This window comes from Rhipicephalus sanguineus, chromosome 11 (genome assembly GCF_013339695.2).
Source record: "Rhipicephalus sanguineus isolate Rsan-2018 chromosome 11, BIME_Rsan_1.4, whole genome shotgun sequence".
Lineage (NCBI taxonomy): Eukaryota > Metazoa > Arthropoda > Arachnida > Ixodida > Ixodidae > Rhipicephalus > Rhipicephalus sanguineus.
Window position 1 is genome coordinate 829029 of NC_051186.1, and position 5812 is coordinate 834840.

At 47.8% G+C, this 5812-nt stretch overlaps 1 pseudogene; it reads left to right on the plus strand.

The window, feature by feature from the left end:
- The first annotated feature begins 294 nt into the window (after positions 1–294).
- LOC119374198 (uncharacterized) lies at positions 295–4609 on the plus strand (annotated as a pseudogene).
- The last annotated feature ends 1203 nt before the right edge of the window (positions 4610–5812 follow it).

Below are 5812 nucleotides of genomic sequence, written 5' to 3' on the forward strand. Positions count from 1 at the left end.
CCTCGACTTCAGAAGACATGAAGAGCTATCGCATTTTTGCGCTATTCTTGGCCTGCCAACACCCATGCATCCCAGACTTTTATTGCAATTGGCAAAAAGTTTCATGCCACAGCTGTCGAAGCTGTGCAAGAGCATCTTGCGAAGGCAAGGATCAAAACAAAAGAGATGATGGATAGAGCTGATGTTGCTATCATGTATGATGGAACATGGCAAAAGAGAGGGCACAGGAGCCACAATGGAATAGGCACTGCTGTGTCTGTGGGCACTGGTTTGTGCCTAGATTTTGAGGTGCTCTTGAACCTTGCTTACAGCCGGCACCAGGACTTGGGTGCTGAGGAGGAAATATGGCAGGCATTTCACAGTCCCGTCTGTGAAAAAAATACCGAATGCTCCTCTCATGTTATGGAGACTGAGGCAGCTTTGTGTATATGGTGCAGGACGCCCTCATATGAAACACCATTACGCTTCACGAAGTTCCTCAGTGATGGGGATAGCAAAGCATACACCGCTGTCACTGAGGACAAGGCGTACGGTGAAGTAGTTGTGGACAGGGAGGATTGCACAAATCATGTGGGCAAGCGTCTAGGCACTGCAACTCGGAAGCTCCCAACGTGACTTCGACGCGGAGAAAAGTTGAAAGATGGCACAATTCAGAAGTTGTAGAACTATTATCGTATTGCTATAACAACCAACAGGAGTGATCCCCTGAAGATGCATCGTGCCATCTGGGCCTCTTACTTTCACTCATCCTCCAGCAACACCGCAAGCAGCCAGACATACTGTCCAGAAGGGGTGCCTTCCTGGAGCAAGCCCAGGCGAGCCCTTGGGGAGCCTACACCGAACCACACACCAATCTTGACCAAGGCACACGGATTGGCTGTGCTTCCTATATACAAGCGCCTCACAGATGAAAAGCTGCTGGTTCGCCGCCTACAAGGAAAGACAAAATGCTGCAGAATCTTTGAACAGCAAAATCTGGCTTTTGTGTCCGACGACAAAGTTTGCGTCCCGGACAGCAGTGGAAACTGCAGCTGCAATAGCCGTGTTGTGGTTTAATAAGGGACATTCAAGCTTTGAACACATCCTGCAAGAGCTTGGTGTACTGCCACCTGATGAACTTATCACCGAGGGCCAATCCCCGAGTAGAATTCAAAGAATGTCTGCATGTAAGACAGCTGAGGCAAAAGCTCATCGTCATCGCATGGTGAATAGAGTGTACCTTGACAACTCTAACTACGGGCGCCGAAGACAAATTGCTGCTGTTTGTAAACAATGGCAGAATTTGTCTCGTGAGGGACACCAAAAGAATGAAGGCAGGCCTCCAGTGAGGAAATTAGTGAAGTTCAGCGGCGAAGCGAAGGAGTTTCACTCTTTTTGTATTCCCTACTCAACAAGAAAAGCCTCACAGAGTGACAGCTGTGTATGACTAAAATGCTAAAGAAAAGTCTGAGCCTTTTTTTTGTCAGACTGTCATGGTCTATTGTAATGAGAGTCTGGTCTGCTTCTGGGGGTGACCACAGGAAGCTGCGGCACCTCCGAGGAGCCTCGCCCGAACATAGTAGAGGTCAACGGCCACGCCTCGGAATGCCAGCGTCACGGCCTCCCGGAATCGAACACTTGCTGTTCCTGCCACCAGTGCAGAGATGGGGAACCAAACTTCTTTGACAGGAGCCACACAGACAATGCCAGCTCAGCTTAGTTCCACGTTCAATCACAGCTCGGGTCATGCACCTCGAGCCACGTGCCTCTCTGTGCACGCGCGCACGTGCCTTTTCGAATGCTTCTTATGCTTTTTCCTCGTCGTCATCTTTGAAAGGTATCTCCTTACACATGACAGCGGCTTTGAAGGTGGGTCTGTGTCCAGTGTTTACAATGCTACCATGTGCGGTGCTGACATTTCTGCGTGTAGTGTTGATGCGTACGCTTGCGGTGGTGAAGCGTCTGTATGCGGTGGTGATGCGCCTGCATGCCGTGGTGACGTGCAGAGGAGACACAAGCCGACATTTTGAATATGCTATCTGCTACTGCGGCGACAAAGCGGAAATTTCAACTTTTGAACCATGACGAAAGTGACGATGATGTGGTTCCTGAGGCATTGAGAAGATGCGAGTGACTCTGGTGTTTCAGCTGTTTGGGGACAGCGTTTTACATGGCCTGAACTTCTATAAGGACACGTTGGAGTCGTCATAGGGGGAGATCGATGCAACATTATCATTTTTCACGTAAGCAAAATTACTGTTGTTCACGTTTAAGGAAAACTGAGCAGCGAGTACTTGTGCATTTTTTTAGAGCAAGACATGCATACTAAAGTGAATTTCACATTGTTTCAGGGCTATCAACAAAGTGATCAAGATCACGACTTTTCGGTTTCCAGCCAGAGCCCTTCGTCCAGGATCCGAGAACGTGAAAACTCTGAAGGAATTCCTTGAGTTTTTTGTCGCACTGGATGTTGCATGCAAAAGTAGTTTGCGGCTTCTTGAGTCCGTCGACAGCAGATGGGCTCCGTGCGACGTGGTGCAGCACTTTGGCTCTGTCAGACTATAAAGAAGGGGAGGGTTTTTAGTTATTTATTGACATCTCGACTAAGCCAAGATGAGCGTCAGTCGTGTGATCCAACAATCACCCAACGCAGTCTCAATTTTTTATTGTTGTCAATTGTCTGTCTTTTTATAACTTGGCGAAGACAATACTGATGACGGTGAAGACTTGGTCTCACTACTTCAGTTGTCTGATAATACTGACGCAGGAAGGGAACATTGCTTCACTTGAGTAAGTTGAAGCTGGAAATCTGACACTGGTAGAGCAAAGGTTAAACAGTATGCCAGCCGAGCACCGGGCTTAAGTGGAGGAAAAGAGCGATGACCGCCTTGTCCATTATATGGCAGGGTATGTTGCACGGAAATTTCTTACTCGCAACAAATGTGAGAACTGCCACTCTCTTCTTTTGCAGAACTCTCACGTCAGTAGCAGAGTTTCAAAGTTCACAGAAATTTGTGACAGGGGAGGCTTGCTGTATCCTTCCAAGTTGCTCTTTGAAGCAGTGAAAAAATTTGAGGGAATATTTACAACCTCCTTCAGTCGAGAGGAGCTGTGTAGCGACAGCATAGTCGATGTCATGATTCTAGTGAAAGCTAAGTTTGGTTATGCCATAGGATGCAAATTGCATGCTGATGATTTCACATCGGCAGTCGTGTGCTTTTATGTGCTAACAAGGCTGCACTTTTATTATATTAAGGGTCTTAATCAGTCAAGAGAAGCACGACGAAATAGGAAATTGCACCTGAAAGTTAGCCGCTGTTCCTAGCTGGTTGGTGCAACATGCATGCTGACACTCCTTTGCACTTTATGCACAACCTTTTTTTATATTTATGGAAAAAGCTAATTTCGTGAATGTGACTGTAAAAATGAATGAATTAATTTAAGCAGAGGTCTCTATGGTCTGGGTTGGAATATATTCACGCTGTTTTTCCGTGCTTTGGCATACCCTGTGCGATTCGTTCAGAGATGCCTTTCGCGTCTTTCCTACCCGTTTTATTCCTTTCAAAGAAATGTATGATGCCGGTGTGTCTCAGACTGGCACACGAGCCTGACATTTCGCAGCAATTTATGTTAATAAAGAAAGTCACGAATAAAGTGAGTAAATGTAGTTATTGTAGGGGATTTGCAAAATCTTGTCAACAATGCGGGACAAACGTTTACCGCAAGGTAAGGCAAGTGCCAAGCAGGGAAAGTCTTTAGGCCATGTACAGTTGCGTTCTCTTCTGTAACCGCGGTTGAGGAACTACACGCATGACGTTGGCTCACGGATGCCGCGGCCGCATTTTTGTGAATGCGAACTGCAAATGAAACTGTGTGCACATGAAATCTGAATTGCTTGAAATCGATTCAAAATACTTTTCCAACGCTGCTATATCTTACTCGAGCATTGCGTGCGGATATTAAGCCCATTAATCAGTTTTATTTTTTCCTCCAACAGCAAAAAGATAATATGGCTCACCTACGCCATGGTTAAAGGGTTCTCGTCGAGGAACACAAAGGAACTGACAGTGAAGGAGTTCAAGATGAGTAACAATACGCGGACCGACTGGAGAAATTATGTCAGGGAAGTGGCTCTGGAGTGCTTCTCGAACAGCCACTATGGTATGCTGTGACGATCACATTGTGCCGCTAGCGCTGCTAGCGCCATGGGAGCCACAGTGGCAACACGTGGATAACAATCATTTCGAAATAACTTCACCTCTCTACGCCTTGCACTCGCTCGCCACTGTGTTCGGATCGCACTTTCTTCTGCCTTGCCTGTTATAGTGAACAAGCGGAATCAATACACTACCGCGTTTAAGAACAGGCGATCCTGCTGGCCGAAGAGAAGGGCAATTCAAGTGCGGCATGGCATCTCGGTGTGACGGAGTCGACCGTTCGAGGCTGGAGGAAGTGCCGTGACCGCGTCTTCCAAGCCGCACCGACTCATAAGGTGTTCCGTGGGCCCAAGACCGGCCGTTTCCCGAAAATCGAAGAGCACCTGGCAGAATTCGTGCGCCAACATTGCGGCCAGTTTCTGCCTGTCAATGCCGAACTCATCCAGGATCAAGGCAAGGGAGCTTGCACGTGAGGCCAGCCTGCCCCGTGACACCTTTAAGGCCAGTCGCTCGTGAGTGCAGAAGTTTATGCGTCGTGCGGGATTCTCACTTCGCCAAAGGACTTCGATTTGCCAGAAGCTTCCGGCCGAGTATGAAGAGAAGCTCGTTGAGTTCCAGCGCTATGTGACTAAGATGAGGAGAGAGAAGAAGTACCCCGTAGGCCAGATTGGAAACGCGGATGAGACTCCGATCTTTTTGGACATTCCCGCTGGCTACGTGATCAATGAACTCGGCACCAAGGAGTTATGCATTCGCACAACGGGCAACGACAAGACCCTGTTCCACTGCCCCTATGCCACGAAAATAAAGTGGCAGTGTAGTCGGGCATTTTGTTTTGCACGACAGGCATCCACCACCATGCCTACCGTAGTTACCACCGTAGTTTTGTTCGTACGTGTGCCGTTTGTTGTCATGCAAAAAAAAAGAGAGAAAAAAAGACGGGTTTACTGAAGAGTTGCATTCCAGTTAATTGTGCAGAAAGGCACAAGAAAGGTGAAATAAGTTTTCGTCGGTTTTCTGTTTATGAAGGCTGTCGCAACAAATCGGTCGCAGTAGTGAAACGCAAGAACTCGTCTCCGGCGCCAACTCATCAGATATGTGGCAAAATTGAGAAATTGGCACTAGCTCTTTTACATCTAACAGAAATGATTGCCTTAGTCAAAAATTTGTCGTTATAATTTCCCACACCACATTTACTGGTGAACGCGAAGAAGGTGGTCGCAGCACATGTAATCGCCATCGGACATGAGCAGCATGCACAATTATGCGCAAGCCTTTGTGCTCCGAAACCAGTGAATCATAAGACTTTCACTGCTATTAGCAAAAAGGTGCCTGCCGCTCAGAAAGTTGGGGCCGAAAACCTCACACGAGACAGAGAGCTGACAGCAGGCAAGGCAGGATCTACAAACGTAGCCATGTTCAATGGAACATGGCAGAAAATAGGCCACAAGAGCCATAATGGTGTGGGCACGGCCATTTCACTTGTTACGGGGCTGCGCTTAGACTTTGAGGGGCCCTCCAACTATGAGGTGGGATGGACACCCCTTCTCGATTGGGTAGGGATTTCGGGTACGGAAAATGAAACGGGATGTTTAGTGGGCGGTAGAATGGGTACTGGGGCCCTTGTCCAACCAGTTGTGAAGGGGTGGCAGCCATCACGTGAAAACATGCCAAAA